The 20381-nt window shown below is 38.5% G+C and overlaps 1 protein-coding gene and 1 pseudogene across 2 annotated transcripts in view; one reads left to right on the forward strand and one right to left on the reverse strand.

Annotated features, from left to right (window-relative positions):
• Positions 1-20381, forward strand: part of C2H4orf19 (chromosome 2 C4orf19 homolog) — a 72323-nt gene that overhangs the window by 22527 nt on the left and 29415 nt on the right. The window contains exon 1 of one of the 2 annotated variants that reach the window (XM_014564746.2): positions 12793-12910. The exons of the other annotated variant lie outside the window; for it this stretch is intronic. The gene's annotated coding sequence lies outside the window, so the exon portion shown is untranslated. Of the gene's footprint in view, positions 1-12792; positions 12911-20381 lie in introns of those variants that run through there. 2 annotated transcript variants of the gene reach the window in all.
• Positions 7616-8038, reverse strand: LOC106730450 (annotated as a pseudogene).

Raw genomic sequence — 20381 nt, forward strand, 5'->3', positions numbered from 1 at the left:
GAGGGCTCAGCCTGACGACCTCATTTTACCTTAATTACCTCTTTAAAGGGGCTCTCTCCGAATACAGGGCTGTTCTGAGGTGCTGTGGGTTAGGGACACGGTTTAGCCTGGAACAACCCCAGAAGTGTAAACTTCTCTTCTAGAGCTGGTGCGCCAGTGAGCATCCACAGCCTGCATCACATCCAAGCTCTGTGCTCATCCTGACACATCCCCATTGTCAGCACCCTCCATGGAGAAGTCCCACAATGTGCTGTGGCAAGATTTTTGTTTCTTACTCAGATTTCTTATTTGTAACCCTATAAAAGAACAACAAAGGGTAAGAAAAAAATGCAACAAACGGTATCCTTCTGATCAACCCCATACTCAAGATATCAGAAAGGAAGATGTTACTGGAGGGAAGAGAATGCTTCTGGATTTTTCTTCAAACCAGGTGAAACCAGCATTTCACCTTGAAGCAGCAGAGCACCTAAGCCCAGGTGAACACCTGTCTGCTCCATGCCCCTGCACCACGCAGTCGGGAGCCAGGACTCTTAAATGCGGGGTGGGCCACAAGCAGTATGTCAGATGCCTGGGAACTAAAGTTCAAAATCTGCCTTCGCTCTCTGCTCAGAAGGCAAGTCATTCAGCTTTTCTCTCTTTCTTTTCCTGGGAGAATGGCCGAGAAGATTATGTAGATAGATCGTTCTACCTTTGAAAAACAAAACCGCTGTGCATGTAAACGTTGAGACTATCACTCATCTCTCACCATCAGACTGGCAAGAGTAGTGAGATGGTCAAAACAGTATGGGTGCATTGAAGCAGCAATTCATAAAACCCACCCACAGAGTGAATATTTTTTATTATTTTGCATGTTATCTTATATTCTATATTCTCCACCAAAGTCACCTTCAGTTTTCCTATGTTTCTAATTTCAGCCAAGCTTTTAAATGTCATCACATCATCTTTGTTGGAATTAGGTCCCAAATGAGTCACAAACCAATGAAAACTGCCTGCTGATTTGCTGATTGTGGATACTTTATATTAAGGAAGGAGCCAGGATTTTTTTTTTTCCCTCCTCAATCCTCTTAAGTCTCAAAGTCTGTCTGCTGCTTTTTGGAATCTGAGTACCACTGACTGAGTCATTGTATGAAACACATCCACCGTATTATTCCAACGAAACAGGCAAAAAATGCTTGGTCTGCACATCGGTCAGCTACTTCCAGGAAGAGATGGTTGGACCTGGCTTTACGGAAAACCACTCTTCTCTCCCTAATGACTGCACGGGGGTGCCCGTGCAAATAAGGTGAACCGAACAGATCTCCCTGAACTTGTTCCACGTGGGGTTGCCATAGCTAATCCAGTTTCGATACGTTCCCCCTGTACACAGACAAGTACTGTAAGATACTGTTTTGTGAATCACATTTGAATTATGGCTTCTCTCCACAATAAAATTAATCAGAAACTGATACATCTTTATTCAAGGCTTGCTTGCTATCTTTTTTTCTCCCTGGTAGATATTACCTAATGTATAGATTCTTTGTAGTGCTGGCAAAGTTGCCCCAGGGCTCCTGAGATCTCTTGAGTTCAAATCTGGCTTCTGCCACTTTAACAACTTGGCATCTTGTCAGTCTAAGTTGAAGTTCAAAGCTCGACTCCTGGTTTTAGGTGAAGATATTTTAGCCCTACCCTCCTCTCACATGCGTGGCTCTGCAGGTATCAGGAACCGCAGGGACTAGGAAGCCTGGTAATTACATTGTTTACCTCCTAGTTTCGCACAAAACCAAATCAATCCCAGGCACGCCACCAAGCAGCCTTTAGGGAAATGTATTCCAAAAAGCTTCACTGAAACCACTTATTTATTGACATTTCATCATTCTGCTGAGCAGGAAACACTTAGACCAAACAAGGAAAAACCCAACCTTTCAAATGCCTGACCTTTGTCAAAGGTTTATTGAGAAAGGGAGATTAGAAAAGAGCTGGAGGTGCCAAATTCTTTGTCATACCCCTTTGCCAGGTGGCAGTATCATACGGCATTGGGTATGAGCTTAAGAAAAAAAGAGAAAAGGAACAAGGTTTCTCTCTCTACAGAAATTAGATTAGTTACTGTTCCTTTTTATGACTTATAATGTATCTTCCTTCTCAAATATATTTCCCTTTTCCCATTTCATCTCATTACCCCAAACACACACACATGGACGGTCCTGCACCTTCATAACGTATCTAAATAATGCATTCTACTAAAAACAGCCACCATCACAGACATCTCCTTGAACCGCCTCTTGGAAATCTGTTCTAGTTCCTGGCTGTCTGGAAGTTCTGAAGGTGTGACTCAGCCTAGAGCTTTTTGTTAAACAGTAAAGAAAACCATTACTATTTCTCTGTGAGAATGACATATATAAGGTAATTAGCACAGTGCCTGGGGCAGCCCCAGAGGTCCCCAGGTCGTGGTGACAATGTAGTAGTGATTGATTGTTATTACTGGAACAGAAATGATATGTATGACTTTTAGGTTTCAGTTATCAAAATAGGGCAACAACCGTATGAAATGCTTTGCCTGTTTTGAAGTAGCTTTCTTCTCCTCCTCCTTCTCCTCCAAGGTTAATGAAATACTTCAAAAAGGCAAAAAGAGATACACTCACTTTCTTTGGTATGAAAAGTTTACAGCTATAGAAAAGTTGAAAGAATTGTACATCTCACTGTCCAGAATCTACAATTAACATTTTGCGTCTTTATCGCATATCTAACCACCTGGCTATCCATCAATCCCTGTTTCTTTAAGCTGCATCTCAGGGTCTGTTGCAGACATTGCTTCATCTTGAACATTTTAAAATGTTTACTGTGAGTTCAGTTTTTATTTGCGGCTCTCTTTCTCTTCTTCACCTTTCCCCCTTCTCTCCCTCTCCCCTTCCTCTGGTATAATTTACAGGCAGTGAAATGCACGCATCCAAGCGTATGATTTGGTGGGTTTCAGCAACTGCGTACAACTGTATAACCCAACTCCCCATTAAGATTAATAGAGAATATTATCACCCCAGGAAAATTTCCCAAGCCCCTTCCCAATCAATTCTCGTCTGCCACTCTCATGGAGTCAGTCATTATTCTGATTTTTTAAAAGTCACCATAAATTAATTTAGCCTATTTAAAACTTATTTAAATGGGTCATACAGTTTGTAAGAATGTATGTTCTCTGTTGCATAAGGCTGCTGTTACTCAGCTTATTTTTGAGTTTCATCCAAACTGTCACATATATCAGCAGTTCATTCTTTTTTATTGCTCAGTAGTATTTCATTGTATGGCTATACCACAGTGTATTATATTGTTGATGGCTATCTGTGTTATTTCCAATTTGGGACTACTATGAATAAACCTACTCTTCATACTCTTGGACAAGTCTTTTATGTGATACAGATTTCCATGCCTCTTGTGTAAATATCCAGGAATCAAATTGATGAATCAGGGTTCCTGCACAGCCATGCCTGCTGGGTTCAGATTTTCTTGGAGTAGTAACCTCTACATCCATTCAAGTCTAGACTGCCCCCCACCCCCCCACCACATGAGGTAGCAGAACAAGGGGCAATAATAGTTATTTTTAGATTCTTCAGGATCGTGTTATCCTTTTGCTCAAAGAACATGTGTTTCTCAACCAGCATGTTCACAGGTTAGCATTTGGATTGGTGGAAGAAACAGGACATCGTAGGTAACTCCAGCCCATCTCATTTGTAAAGGAGCTCTTACATCACAAATGCTGTTGATGGTAGGCTGTCCATTATTTGAATATTCATCATGTATGACAAGTAGGAAAAAAACAACTTGGAAAACCTCTTCTCATACCCGTGGGCTATGCTATACATTTGGCCCCATATATTTGCAGGTTCTGGATCTGTGGATTCAGCCAACTGCATATCAAAAATATTTGGAAAAAAGTAAATTCCAGAAAGTTCTAAAAAACAAAGCTTGAATTTGCACATCAGCAACTATTTGCTTAGCATTTGCATTGTATTTACAACTATTTACAAAGCATTTACATTGTATTAGATAGTATAAATAATCTAGAGGTGATTTAAAGTATATAGGAGGATGTATATAGGCTATATGCAGATACTCTGACATTTTATATAAGGGACTTGAGCATCCTCAGATTTTAATATCCATGGGGTCCAAGATCCCCCAAGGATGCTGAGGGGTGACTAGAGTTGATTTCAGCTGGTCCCTCAACATCCACCACTCAAACGCATGTTTCCCTAGTCACTTGTCTCTACCATCCTCTATTGCATCCATTTTAAGCCCTCTCTCCTCTAATCAGATCTCAGACCCAGTCACCTTCCTCAGCTTAGCACTAGTTTACAGTAGTGGTTCTCAACCGCGGTCAGTTTTGTCTTGTAGTTAGGAAGGGTGCTACAAGCATACAATAGGTCAAGGCTACTGAACCTCATCCAGTGCAAAAGACAGTCCACCCCAAAGAAAGAACTGTCCATCCTAAAACTAGTGCTGCAGTTTAGAATCCCTACTTTACAGGCAAAATAGAAGACATTAGAACAGGCTTCTTAACATGTATTATGCTATAGACTGCTTTATCAGTCTATGGACCCCTTTTCAGGAAAATATTTTTAAATTCATAAAATAAAATACATAGGATTACAAAGGAAGTATTGTTACCAATTTTTAAAAACTGTGATGTAGTAATATGCTTCTTTTTATTTTTTTAATTAAGTCCCATCAGTTATAATGTGTCAATCTCTGGTGTACAGCACAATGTCCCAGTCATGCATATATATACATAAATTTTTTATTAAAGGTTATTACAAAATTTGAACACAGTTTCCTGTGCTATACAGCAGAAACTTTTTTTTTAAATATATGCTTCTTTTTATATTCCATTTTTAAATTGAAGTATAGTTGATTTACTGTATTTGTTTCAGGCATACAACATAGTGATTCAGTATTTTATAAATTGTACTCCAGTAAAAATTATTATAAGATAATGGCTGTAATTCCCTGTGCTGCACAATATATCCTTGTTGTTTGTCTATTTTATACACAATAGTTTGTATGTCTTAGTCCTATACCCCTGTCTTGCCCTTCTTCCCACTTTCCTCTCCCCTTTGGTAACCACTCGTTTGTTTTCTATATCTCTGAGTCTGTTTCTGTTTTGCGTATAGTTATTTGTGTTTTTTTAGATTTAGATAAGTGATATTGTCAGTATTTGTCTTTCTGTGTCTGACTTCTTTCACTAAGTATAATTATCTCTAGGTCTATCCATGTTGCTGCAAATGGCAGAATTTAAATTCTTTTTTATGGCCGAGTAATATTCCATTGTGTATATATATGACATCTTTATCCATTCATCTGTTGATGGGCACTTGGGTTGCTTCCATGTTTTGGCTACTGTAAATAGTGCTGCTGTGCACATTAGGATGCATGTATCTTTTCAAATTTGTGTTTTCTTTCTTTCTTTCTCAGCCAGGAGTGAATTACTAGATCGTATCATAGTTCTATTTTTAGTTTTTTGAGAAACCTCCATACTGTTTTTTTTTAAATAGTGGCTGCACCTATTTATATTCCCACAACTGTGTACAAGGGTTCCATTTTCTCCACATCTTCTGCGATGTTTGTTATTTGTAGACTTTTTGATGATAGTCATTCTGACCTGTGTGAGGTGATATCACATTGTTGTTTTGACTTGCATTTCCCTTGTGATTAGTGATGTTGAGCATCTTTTCATGTGCCTATTAGCCATCAGTATGTCTTCTTTGGAAAAAATGTCAGTATGTGCTTCTTTGTAAATGTATTACAGAACAAGCCTAGCAGGTGTCTAATAAATAGCATAGCTATGAGCATAAATAATATTTTGAGATCTACAACAGTTCTAATATAATATGAAAATACCTTCTTTCTGTTAGAGATGAAGTCACACAGACTGCCAGCGATGCTGTAGTTTGATACCTACATTCAGGCTTGAAGAAAATACTACACTTAAGTTAGAGGTTAGGGAAGAAGGAGATGTGACTTTTTCTCATTTAAGTTCACAGACACTTCAAATCCTATCGTTGAGGCTCTGCACACCCCAGGTTGAAAACTCCTGCATTTGAAGAAATTACCATCACACACACACAAAACCGTTTATCTCCATGTACATCCATCCTTCCTTCCTCCCTGATTCAAGAGTAGATGTCCCTCTCAATCAAAGTTCACTTGCAGAAAACAGAAATTACATTCACTATTTGAAGCAAAACACAATTTAATCCAGGAAATTGTTTACAGTACCCCTCGAAAGGCTTCAGTAGCAGGCTCGAGAACACTATAAACAAAAATATAAAATAAAAAGAACTAGTAGGCCATCAATAAATTGTTGACTATAATTGGTTCTCAAGGTGATTGTTTATATACACACATATGTACCTACAATTAGATGCGTGAAAACATTGAGGCCAAAATATACTTTCAAAGAGGAAAAAAAATATATCAACAACAGCAAACACCACCATAGACCTGACCCTTCCAGGGAGCTGCCTCCTCTTACACAACCAAAAAGGAGGGAAACTGGAAATGATCAGTGGAACTCTTGACTGCAGAAACACTGCCTTAGCCGGGATTAGCTGGAGAGCTACTGCAAATGATGGCCCTAGAGTCACACCATGCCTCAAAACAAAAAACAAACAAAAAAACCACCAAATGCCCCCCATTCTGCCTCTTGACATCCACAAAGCACCAGGATGCTGGAACACTGCTAACTAAAAACCCAGTGGCTCCCCCTGGGACTTGCCAGCTGAAAAATCAGAAGTAGCCAAAGTATAATCTCTGCTCCCCTCCTTCTCCCGTCCTCACCTCTTGGAGGACTGTCTGAATCTTAAGTCTGTGTGGGAATCCTACTGCAGGAGAGGCTGGGAAACCTTTTTTGCTTTCTAGCCTCTGCAGAACAGGGAGACACACAGAATGAAGACATTGGGTCCACCATATTCCCCACCACCTCCTATCTGAGGCTGATTAATCCTACGTTGTTCCCTCCCCCCTGCTATTGACCTTACTAAAGGTATGATCCTCTTTCCTCTGTCTTCAGCTCCTCCCTTTCTTCCAGCTGTCTTCTACCAGCATATCCAGACAACTTGAAAACCCCCAACTTAAGTAAACCTTCCCTTAATCCTACTTTCTTCTTTCTCACCCTCTCCACCTTCCATTCACAGCCCATTCCCTTCCAAGGGTTTTTATGCTTAATGTTTATACTTTCTCACCTCCTACTGCTGGTTAACCCATAGCCATCTAGCTTCCAGATTCACCACTGCACCAAAACCGCCTTTGCCAAGGTCACCAGTTACCTTCTTGGTGCTAAACCTAAGAGGCATTTATAGTCCTTTTCTTGTCTGACCCTTGAGTGTCATTTAACACTGCAGGCCAATCCTTACTCCCTGAAACACTTCACCTGCTTCATTACCACACTCACTTCTACTTATTTGTGTGTTTGTTTTTCAAATGAAAAGTCTCATATATTATTACTAAACCAACCTACTAGTACAAAAGCGTACAAAAATCATTTTCCAAGTAAGACTTACCCAACTGTCCAGATAATGGTGATGTTTTCAGCTTGATTTAGAAAGACCTTGATACGGCATAAATATGGTGCCACCTCATGTGCAATTCCTTACAGACCCAGCTTGGTTCTTTTCCAGTGTCTCCTCTTGGAGTTGTGTCTGGTATTATTACCAGTTTTTATCTGAATCCATCAGAGAATGGGACAATTCTGCTTTAATTTCTTGGCCAGAAATTACTTGATCCTGAAAGTCTCGTGAGAAGACATGGCAAGGAATGGAGTCAATCCTTTTTAATTTTTTTTCTACCCACTGGCTGTAATTTATGAATCTCCTTTGTAGATTTTTTTTTTCTTTTTCTTTACATTAAGCAGTGTTTGTCAGGATTCAGTCTTTTCTTTAACACTATATATTTATTTCCTCTATTTTGCTTTTCAGTCCATGGACCTATTTATTAGCTATATTAATGACTGAACTCTTCATATTGAGCCCAAAAGCTCTCTTCCAAGTCTCCGGCCAATATATTCAACTGCTCGCAGAACACCTCCCTTTGAACATTCATCAACCACCTTAGGTACACCAAAGCAAAAATCTTCTTTCCACCTCCAAACCGGCACCTCCTTATTCCTATCACCCAGAGATAGGGTGACCATTCCTCTTGTTTGCCCAAAATGCTTTCAGCTGACACCCTTTGTCCTTGTATAATTAGTATAAGTGCTGCCTTTCCCCTCAAAAATGATCCAATTAGTGTTGTACTTGTAGGCTTGCATTAAAATTTCATTTGGGTTTCACTTTATGAAAATAATGCTTTTTAAGAGGGTAATAAAAAGAGAATATTTTCTCGCATGAGAAGAATTTTTAAAACACAACATATACCTTGCAACATGCTGGAGAAATTTTAAAACAAAGTAAAAGCAAAAGTCTGAAAATAAAGGAAACCACCAGGAAGCATTAAGAAAATGGTAAAATAAGACAACAGAAGAGAGATTCAGTACATAGCATAAATGTAAATGGTTTAAACTCTGTTAAAAGGCAGAGGCTCTTATGTTGGATCAGAAAAGAAGTAAAGCCAACTGTTATTCACCCAAAATAATGTGACAAAGAAAATTGATAATAAAAAGAGAGGCAAAGATAAGGTAAACAAATGCAACAGAGAGAAATCAGAGAGGAAGAAAAACATAAAATAATAAATATCGTCTTTCAATTTTTGATCAAGGGTATAGTTTCCAACAGAAAATAAAATTATGATTTTGTGTGTCAAATAACTCAGCATCAAATACAAGCATAAAGTAATGGATAAAGAAGAAATTGTAAAAGGCAAATGTGGAGGAAGGATTTAATACAACTTTCCCGATATATTCCAAGATATTCCCAGAATCTGCAGGTTAGACATGCATTTTTAATATCATGCTTATTTTTTCCAAAATGTACTTTAGAAGAAAATTCCTGTCCAGTGTGTAATACCTGCTCTCTTTATGTAGTGAATCACTGAAGTCTAAAATAAAATCTATTATGAGAAGACTGCCGATAAATATATTTCATGCTTTAAAAACAAATCTGGGTGGGAAGGGATAGACTGGGATTTCAAAATTGTAGAATTGACTACACTGTATAGCACAGGGAAATATACACAAAATGTTATGATAACTCACAGAGAAAAAAATGTGACAATGAGTGTGTATATGTCCATGAATAACTGAAAAATTGTGCTGAACACTGGAATTTGACACAACATTGTAAAATGATTATAAATCAATAAAAAATGTTTAAAAAAATAAAAAAAATAAAAATAAAAACAAATCTGACCCAATCTGGACAAAAATCGTAAATTCATCCTACTGCCTATCCCAGAATGACCTTTGTTTTCATTTGAGTATATTCCCTTTGTTTATATATGTGGTGATTTGTTTATAATAAAATTGAAATTACATTTTATATATATACCATGCTTTTTTTAACTTAATCTCATACCCTGCATTTTTTAGTGTTATTTTCTCTGTTTTCCAATTTATGAATATATCACAATTTATTTAAGGATAATTCTAAGTGGAACACCCTTTTTTAAAGATCTTTGTTTACACCTCTCTGATTCTCTGGTTATATTCTTTGGTTAGACTCCAAGAACTGGAATTTTTGGAGCAAAAGTTATTGATATTGTAAAGGCTTTTTAACACTGTTATCATTTTTTTAAAGTTCAATTTATTAGACAGAAGTGTTATCCAGTTATTTGAGTTTATTTCTTTAGTTGAATAATTTTTCATGTTCATTGGCTTTAGTATTTATTCATTTCTTAATTGGTTGATCATGTACTTTGTTATTTTTATTGGTATTTTAAATAAATATCCTATTACATTATGAACCCTTTTAAAGTTGAAGATAGTACAGGGGAGGGTATAGCTCAGTGGTAGAGTGCATGCTTAGTATGCACGAGGTCCTGTGTTCAATACTCAGTACCTCTGTTAAAACAAACAAACAAACCTAATCACCTCCCCCCAAAAACAAACAAACAAAAGTTAAAGATAGTAACCCTTTATCATCTGTGTCACAAATGTTCCATTTGGTCTTTGCATTTTTGTTGATGGTGTCTTTTAAGGTGAAAAATATTTGCTTCTTATGTAATCTGTTAATCTTTTACTTCGTGTTTCTTCTAGGACTGTAGTAACTGAAAGGATCTTCCTTATTCCTAAATTAGATAAATATTCACTTGTATTTCCTTCCAAATATTTTTGTTCCCATTTATTTCGGGATCTAACTTTTTCCTAATAACCTATTGTCCTAGCACCATTTATGAAGTGATTATAAAAATCCACAGGATCTTATATGTAGAAAAACCTAAAGATTACACACACACAAGTTAGAACTAATAAATGAATCCAGTAAAGTCACAGGATACAAAATCAGCATACAAAAATCAGCTGCATTTCTACATGCTAACAACAAACTTCCCAAAAAAGAAATTAAGAAAATAATCCTACTTACAGTAGCATCAAAAAGAATAAAATACTGATGAATAAGTTTAACCAAGGAGGCGAAAGACCTGTATGCTGAGAACTATAAAACATTGATGAAAGAAATAAAATAGGTATTTTAAAAAGATGTCTCATGTTCATAGATTGGAAAACTTAATATTGTTAAAATGTCCATATTACCCAAAGCAGCCTACAGATTCACTGCAATGCCTGTCAAAATCCCAGTGGCATTTTTTACAAAAAAGAAAAAATGATCCTAAAATTCATACAGAACCACAGAAGACCCAGAATAGCCAAAAAAATTAAAAAAAAAAAAAAAAACTTGAGAAAGAAAAAGAAAACTTGAAGTATCACACTTTCTGATTTCAAACATATTACAAAGCTACAGTAATTAAACCAATATGGTAATGTCATAAAAACAGACATATAGATTAATGGAACAGAACAGAAAGCCCCAAAATAAGCTTATAAATAATATAGTGTCTTAGTCCATCCATGCTGTTATAACAGAATACAATAGAATGAGTGGCTTATAAACAACCAAAATTTATTTCTCACAGTTCTGGAGGCTGCAAAATCCAAGATCAGGGTGTTGGCAGATTCTGTATTTGGTGAGATCTCACCTCCTGGTTCATAGAGAGCTGTGGTCTTGCTATAACCTCACACGGCATAAGGAACAAGGGAGCTTTCTGGAGTCTCTTTTACAAGGGCACTAATCTCATTCATTAAGGCATACAGACATCTAGTCTGTAGCAGAAGGTCACCTGATGTTCAACAAGGGTGCCAAGAGTACCTAATGGGGAAAAGACTGTTGGGAAAACTGCCTATCCACATGCAAAAGAATGAAATCGGACCCTTATCTTACACTATAAACAGAAATCAACTCACAGTGGGCTGAAGATGAAACAAGACCTGAAACTGTAAAACTCCAAGAAGAAAACATTAACAGAAAACCTTCAGACATTGATCTGGGCAATGATTTCTGGGATATGACACCAAAAGCACAAGCAAAAAAAAGCTGCACAGCAAAGGAAATGACAGAGTGAAAAGGCAGCCTATGAAATGGGAGAAAATATTTGCAAACTATTTATCTGTTAAGGAATTGATACCCTTTGGAATTTTTTAGGCAAAAATAACTCACGGCTAAAGAGTACTATTTCCCTAGGATGACAGTCTCTTTATTAATTTTTTCATTGTAAAGGACATACTGTAATATGATATAGTAACATTCCATTTAACATAGTGGTTTAACCTATCAAAAGTTTTAGTATAAACAGAGAAATGAATGAGAAAAATAAGACTGCATTCTTAGATGAGAGAATTGTGGGTGACTATAACGTATGGTTATGTAACTTTTGACTGTGAGAAGCAAAACAATTTTTTTTTTTCATTTTTAACTTAACAAACGAGCACCTTCTCTGTATGCCAGATATTGTTGAGGACCTGGAATAACAAGAAGGAATGCGGGAGTGTCCCTAAGCCAGTTATTGGACTCCTTGACTTGGCCCTCGTACAGAGTTTGTCCAGCACATCCGGAGTGCCAAATACATCTGGCAGCCAAAGGAAAGTTTCAGCATCGGATCCCAAGTGTTAGTGCAAATGAACGTAACCTGAGATTTTACCGAACAGGATTACTATGATCAGTGAACAATATGTTCCTTGACTTTTTGGAATTGACTTGACCAAATTTGTCATGGGAAATTCTCTCCTCTTAGATCTTCCATTATTCTGAAGACTAGGTTACATAAATAAAGACCAGGTTAAATGAGAGAGCAAGAAAGAGAGAGAGAGCTCATGTTAAGTGCATGCCAGCCATGAATCCAAGGCCCCTGTAAGTCAGTTATGTTCTTTGCATCTGTTTTAGAGAGGATATACCAAGGGACTGCTTTCACTGCTCTAAAGGTGTTAGCACATACACTTCTCCTAATAGTCACATAGGATAGGTATGGACGAAGAATCGAGGGCATAGAGAGATTGTGACTTACCAGTCATCAAGCTAGGAAGAAATGGGAGATTTGAACTAGACAATCTTCCCATTTCTCTTTAATTCAAACAAAGCTCCATATCCTGCCCTCCCATTTTAGTGCTGATTTTGTAGGACTTGCCACGGTCTTCCCTGGCACATGCTGGAGAGGATGTGGGTGACTAAGCCATGCTACCAAGATTAACACTGACTTTAGCACAAATCTCTACCTGAGTTTGTAGCATTTCCCTTCCCTTCCCCTCCAAGTTCTCAAGCCAAGCTGAACTCACCGAGATGGATAAATATTAACTTTTAGGTCAGCATCACCGTGCGTCACAGGCCAGAGTCTAAATAGCAGGGAACTTTAATCTCTTCCTGTGTCTCCTCTCACATGGACAGAGGAAGACAGAAATGCAGCCTCAGGTGTTTCTCTACAAATCGGGAGGTGGTTGAGCCGCCTTGTTCTCCTTCATTCGGTAGGACTGGATTGTGTTTTTGTAGATATGTGGATAATATATGTTAATTTTTAATGATAGATAATCAGGGGAGTTCCACTGTTGATGATCGGATCACTGTGTGTTTGTGTTCACAGGTCCAGACACACATACAAAGAGGTACAAAAAACACACAAGTAGAGGTCACGGGACCTTGGAAGTCACTTAGGCTACGCCTCTCAATTTATGAAAAAGGCAACACCTCAAATATTATTTACCAAAATGTTATTTTGAAAAAGTAGTCCCATGTTGGCTCTCTATATACTATTGCAATTTAAAGGATTTAAAAAATTTTTTTCATCAAAGTTATATATATAGCAGGGTACAGTTAAAGGACCTGCTAGTTCTAAAAGTTTCTTAAGAACAGGGTCCTCGTTTTCCTGTCCCCAGAAAAACCTCTTTCACCTCTGCCTGGTCTTTACCTCCGTGTACCTTAATGACAAGTAAGTATTGCCACCTCCTGATTTTTTTCAGTTTGAAGCATTCTACATCGACTTTCCCCTACAGATATGAGGACTTAGATCTTTATTCTCCTGGTCAACACCGCGTACAGCCAACTGCTCTCCTCACAATACAGTTGTATCTCAGTTTTGATTAGAAAAATTGGAAGTTGATATTATTATGACTATATATGCTATTCAGAAATGGGGCACATGCTAAACTAGTATTTTCTTATCAGCACAACTTTTCCATGGAGGTAATATTTTCTTTTTACTTGTTTATTTATTTTGTCTATTTGGTTGTGTGTGTGTGTGTGTGTGTATTTTATGTACTTAACATTCATTCAATACTGAAATATTTGCCAGTTGTCTACATGTTCTCTGAAGATGTTCCATGATTCTGTCTGTTTCATATTAGGTGTTATATCAGTTATGTCAATTTCCTGCTTCTGAAGAAGTCTCTCTGAGACTGCTGACCTGCTCATCTGGACTGGTTGTCCCCTCTGTCTGGTTACACTGAGATCTCCTGTCATTACCATCCACAGAGTCCCATCCCTTCTCTGATGCGTTGGAGCTCCTATTTCCTAGACTTCATGTCTTTTTTTCCTTCTTCTTCTTTTATCCCCTCATTTTCATGGAGCTCATCCTACGGTAGCTTCCTAAGAAAAAGCATATGTAGTTTAAAACTTACGTAAGAACTTGCCTGTCTGAAAATGTCTGTATCCTACCTCCCGCTTGATTGATGGCATGATTGCATAGAAAGTTCTATGTTGGAACTAATTCTCACACAAATTTTTTCTTCTTCAGAATTTTGAAAACATTGCTCCATTATTTCCTCATTCGTGGGATGTTGAGAAGTATTCTAATTCCAGAAGTATTCCAACCACCATTTCAATACCTAGTCCTTTATATATAATTGTATTTTCTTCTCTGAAAGTTGGTTGAATATGTTGAGAAATTTCACAATGGTATACCTCAGTGTGGGGTTTTGTTTTTTTTTTTTAAATCTATTGTACTGGATGCTTAGTGGATCCTTTAAATCTAGAAAATCTACCCTCCAGTTTTGGGGGATTTTCTTGAATTATTTTGCTGATGTTTTCTTCTCCTGTGGGTGTTTTGTTTTACTTTCTAGATCTCCTGGAATTCCTGGATTATTTATCTGCTTTTCTTACTCTTTCTCTCCTATTACCTATTTCTTTGTCTTTTCACTCTGGTTTCTTCCATTTTAACTTAGATTCCTTCAACTGAAGTTATTATTTATGCTGTTGTGTCTTTAATGTCTAAGAGGCCTTTTTTGTTCTCCAAATGCTCTTTTTTAAGTGGTATCATTTTCTTGCTTCATAAGACAATGTATTTCTCTTGTCTCTGTGAGTTTTTTGATAATAATTTTTGAAAATTTCTTTTTACTCCATAGTTTCTGATCCCCCCCATATTGTTTTTGTGGTTTTCCTTAGCTATTTGATAATCATTGGTGTTCTCATATATAAGAGAAAGGGACCAAAAACTGAAGTTCTGAACATGAATGTGAAGGAAGGTTGCACTTATTAACGGTGCCATTGATGTAGTGATCTGGCTGAGGCAGTTCTAACTTCTAACATCAGTGTCTTTGGGCTTTTCTCATGTGCTGGCCAGATCCCCAAAGAAAACTCCTGCGAATTCTTGCCTGGAGAGTAAGAGCCTGGCTGCCAGTGTTTGGGAGATGGAGGGTGGGAAGTAGACTGGAGGACTACGCGTATGCTGCGTGCATATTAATCCTCCTGTCTTTTTATGGTACCCACCCTGAATATTGCCTGGACATCCCCAATTCAGAGACCCTGTGTTTTGCCGTCACCACAGGATAAACTTCCAGGCTTCTGCTGAAGTGGAGGAGGTGCCGTCACCCGGCTGCTTGCATAGGAGAAGGAGGGGTGGGGTGTCAACTGTTTCTTAAACACAGTTCTTCCAGTCCTGGAGCCTTTTGAGGCCCCTGCCATGAAAACTGGTGGGACTCATCCATCCCCACTTCCAGCTTCTGGGTCAGCCTTCCCAGGTCCACTGAGGGGTCACCCATCCACCTGCTTCTAGGTTCAAAGGTGCTGTTATTGTCACCTCTCCTGGTTCTACTATTAAAAAGATACATATGTATGTATATGTATATATGTATACTTTCGTAATGACTTCAGTTTCAATAAGATTCAAGAGGAGGCCAAGACTGATAAGCGTATTCAATCTACTGTCTTCAGCTGATGCTCTACCAACACTTATTTAAATAAAGATGGTATTTATCAACAAATAATACACAGGTCCAAAAGCATGTGAGTATTCATTCTAACTAATTACATTGAATTAATTACAGGATTCCAACATAAAATTTAAAAAATTTTAAAAGGAAAACAGATTCCCCTGTGAACATATTTTTTTTCATCTCTCACTTCCTAGTGTATTAGTTTAGCAGTCATTCTAGGCTAACTTGACAAACTTTTTTGAGTTTCTACTTTGTCCATGACACTATTACAGGTTCTACACAGTTTAAAATCCCCTCTCTTTTCCCTGCCACTCTACTGAGAGGGAGATATGACATGAATGATTAAACTATAAGACTATGTTCCATTTATACAATGCCTTAGGAATTTTCACAAGTGAGAGAAACTATTTTATCAACTACTGATAATATCAAGAAAGTGAATAGTCACATCTATTACCTGTCAGACAGATACTTTATAATTTTTTTTGCTGTTCCCTCAGGGAGGTGCAGCTGGCATTTTAAGCAAGGAAATTCTTGGTTTTGCTGGACAAGCCAGTGCGCTACAGTTTGGTTAGCACATAAGCATTAACTGCTGTGAGTGTCCTCTTGTCATTAAGACACTAAAATATAAATCCCCTTTTACATTTTCAGATGTCCCTTCCACTTTTCCAAGTGTCCCCCATGGGGCAGTATCTGCCTTTCCCAGAAAACCACTGATGTCTAATACAACGCTTTGAAGTGGGTCTCATTTTCACTTGACAACAGAGATCCAGGGACTCTGAGAGGTCAGGCAAGCTCCTGTGCTCACCATAAGCTGCTCAGTGTTGGCACCTGATTCGAAAATTAAGTCTAATCCCCAGACCTGCTCTACGCAGCTGCTCCCAGTTGCTGAAAGGGTTTAGGGAGGTAGTATTGGTCAGAGCGGGCTGTGTAACAAAATATCAGAGACTGGGTGGCTTAGAAAAATGGAAATGTGTTTTCTCACAGTTCCAGAGACTGGGAAGTCCAAGATCAAAGGTCCCAGGCAGGGTTCAATTTGTGGTGAGAGCCCTGCTCCTGGCTCACAGATGGCTATTTTGTTGCTCTGTTCTCCTGTGGCCTTTCCTCTGTGCGTGTACATGGACAGGAAGCTGAAGACAGAGAGGGGAAGAGAGAGCTCTCTCTGCTGTCACTTCTTATAAGACCACTAATCCTATCAGATCAGGGCCCTACCCTTCACCTCCTTTAACCTCAGTTACTTCTTTAGAAGCTCCATCTCCAAAGCTTCAACATGGGAATTTTGAAGGGACACAAACATTGAGTTCATAACTGAGTTTGAGGACTGAGCACAAGTCCTTCGATTGGGTGACTGAGGTCACAGGTGATCTTTGTGGAAAAGTCTTTTGGTCTAGGGGTAGGGCCAGAAGCCATTTGGAGCTGACTGAGGAGTAAATGCTTGAGGAAAATGTGATGGCCTGTACTTAAGGGCCATAAAAGATGGGGAGAAGAGACAGTCCACTGAGCAACCTTCAGAGCTGAGAACTTGGTAATCAAAAAAGGTATATTTAGCAGCTAATAGTCAGCATATCCTATTAAGTGGAATGTTTCTGACTCAAGAGATCTGAATTTATTTTAGGATTATATCTAGTGGTTAAAGTAGCATTCACTAGATCTAGAAATACTGGCACTTATGAAATCTTTTCATTCTGTGATCTTCCTTGTCCCATTACTTTGAGATCCACCATTTAAAAAAAAGCATTTTACATCAACACTGTAAGCACACACATACAGGCATACATGAAACAAAATTTATGAAATGATACATCTTGGTTTGTATTGCTGCATAACAAAACACCACAAAACTTGGCGGCTTTTTAAACAAAACCACAAAGTGCTCATAAATCTGCAAGTCAGGCAGGACTCAGTTGGGAACATCTGGTCTCTGCTCCACGTAGTGTTACCTGAGGCAGATCACCAGGGAACGGGGAACCCTTTCTCGAGATGGTTCACGGTGTGGGCAGTTTGTTGCCAGCTCTCAGTTGGAAGCTCAGCCAGTGCTGTGGGCCAGGGTCCTCTGCAGGGACTGCTTGGTTTCCAGGGCACGCATCCTAGGAGAAGGTAGAAGGGTATGGCATTTTTATGATGCAACCTCAGAAGACATAGTGTCACTTTTGCCATATTCAGTTGGCTGAGGCAGTCACAAAGTTCCACCCGTGTTTATGGGGAGGAGGCAAAGACTCTACTACTCAGTGGACCAAGTGTCAAGGTCATGTTGCAAGAATATGTAGAATGGGAGGTATTATTCTGACCATCTGTAGAAAATACAGTTTGCCACACTGTACTCACCTTGTATTGTACACTAGTGCAAGCAGTACATTCTGATATATTCTGCTTTTTTAGTACTGATGATTATCCACTAAATTATGCTAACAGTCCACTAATGGGTCACTAGTCCCAGTTTGAAAAATATTATGTGCAATTGTGAAATGGAAACAGTAGTCAAAAAAAAAAATTCTCTTAAACATAGGTAAAATGCTTTAATACCAAATATAGGGCTAGTTGAAAGATTGTAAAAGATTAAAATTTAAATATATGAGCACAATAAAGTTTGTTCCTTTTGCTTTCTAATAACTATTCATCAGAATGAGACTTGACGATCTCAGCTGAGTTCATTTTACAACTGAATCAAAATCTCACATACCTCAGTGACTAAGACCAAAATATTGTCGTTGTTATGACAAACCTTGTCACCTGTAATTGTTTTATACAAAATGTCTTCTTAAAATTATTGGTAGCAGTATACATAATCAAGTAGTTGGAACCCAATCCTTTTCTTTTTATTCGTCCTTTACTCGTTTCTCCAAAGAAAGTCTCTGAGTATGGACTCGGTCCTTGTGACAAGATCTCTGATTAAGGGCGCACATGGTACTGGGGAGGCCAGAGGGGGAGCTGGAGTGCTTGTTGAAAAGACAGAATTTGGGACCAGCTCTAAACCTGTAGATTCAGAATCTGCATAGTAACAAGATGCCCAGGAGATTCTTGAGCACATTCAAGTTGGAGAAGTCCTGATCTAAATCGTGTTTTCCGAAAAATGTTTGGATTATGCAGCCTATCAGTAAAAAAATTGCCATGAATTATATATTTATGAGTATGTTTGTGTAATATACACACACAGCTCTACTCATATTTTATAAAAAATGTTACACACTGAATAGTTGTTTTCTAAGGATGAGGGCTGTGTTTAAGGATGTAGGAGCTGTAATGGTTTTCTCCCAATCCTCAACGTTTTATCTCAGTAATTTGCAGAGGCACAAGCACCCCATCTGGGAGCCCAATGGCCTAAATCACACCAGGAGTCCCAGTGGCTCAGTCCTAAGTATCCTTTGTATCTTTTCCTTTAACATATGATCCTGTATTACTGATGCTATAATTATCTTATAGCTTAAGGTTAGGCTGACTCCCAGTCAGTCTCTCTAGTATCCCTTCTGTGCTTGAAATGCTTGTTTTTTTTTCTGAAATTGCCCATGGCTTGACAGTTAATCCTTGGTGCCCCCGAAATTCAGAATAAAGAAACGCATTTATACATGTTTATAAAATAAAAGGACAAGTGAGGTCTTAGACTCTCTGACTTCCTTGAGATTTGATCTGACTAATAACTATAAGTGAGTTCTTTTTATTCTTGGAAGAAAACACTGTATTCTGGAGGGTGAAATGGGGGACCCGTTCATCCTGTCTACCTTCCCATTTAGAAGACAGGAGTGAGTCAGCCTCTTCACCTCTGCCCCTCCGCAGTGAACCTGGAGTTGATTTGAAAGGAGGGAGGAATGCAGTATGCTGTATACGTGTGTGCCCCAGGCTGTGTGCTGGACACTCTCCATGGACCAAATCCTCTAGTTCATTTAACACAAGCTTGTAACATAGGTATTTTTTACTACCATTCTGCATATTAAAAAAATAATGTAAGTCTTTTTTGCATTTTTAAAAATATCTGCTTTTAAAAAAAAACAGTAAAGAAATGATCTAAAGAGGCTTGGAATCTCAAGAGTAATAACAGATGTTTCAGGGCAGCATTTTTTAAAAATTATCAAACATTCTTTAAAAAGACTCTATCATTCATCTAAATAGGATGTGCCCCTAAATGACTGTTCTCTGTGCAGATTTCACAGAAGACAACTGCTAGCCCATGATTTTGACATAAAATACTTATGATTGGAAGTTACTCTTTGGGTCTGTGATAAATCTCCCCAATTATAAGTTTCCCTTCACTTTTTTTTCCCTGTTTTTTTTTTCTTCTTCTTCTTCTTCTTTTTTGCATTTCCTGAGAGGAGATGAAATACTGATTTGGGGGAGCCAGGTAACAATCTGGCATGTACTCAAGAAACCTGATTGTGACCGGGCTTGTTCTTAAACTCACTCATCTTTCAGGTACATTTGAAAAGTGCTTGGCTGTTAGAGAGGAAGCAGCTCCCATGACTGATCCGTGGGTGTCCAGTAAAGGACTATTTCACAGCGCTTCTGCCAGCATCTTGAGGATAAACACCTAGTTGTATTTGAGGCATTACCTTAGGACCCCTGTGTGCCATATCTCTAATCCTACAACCGTCCTGGGCACGGCATTATCCCCACTCTTCAGATGAGGAAACCGAGCGCTGCCTCAAAGTCCCGGGACTGTGTGGAAGTTCTTGGCTCCCTCCCCTACCGGGAGCTTAACGCCAGACCTCCCACCCCTGAGACTGATTAACTCCCAGCAGGGGAAGCTGGGCCTTCGGGCCCCTGTTAATTGGAGGTTAGTGGTGTGTGGCTAAAAGAA

Source organism: Camelus ferus, chromosome 2 (assembly GCF_009834535.1).
Source record: "Camelus ferus isolate YT-003-E chromosome 2, BCGSAC_Cfer_1.0, whole genome shotgun sequence".
Classification (NCBI taxonomy): Eukaryota; Metazoa; Chordata; class Mammalia; order Artiodactyla; family Camelidae; genus Camelus; species Camelus ferus.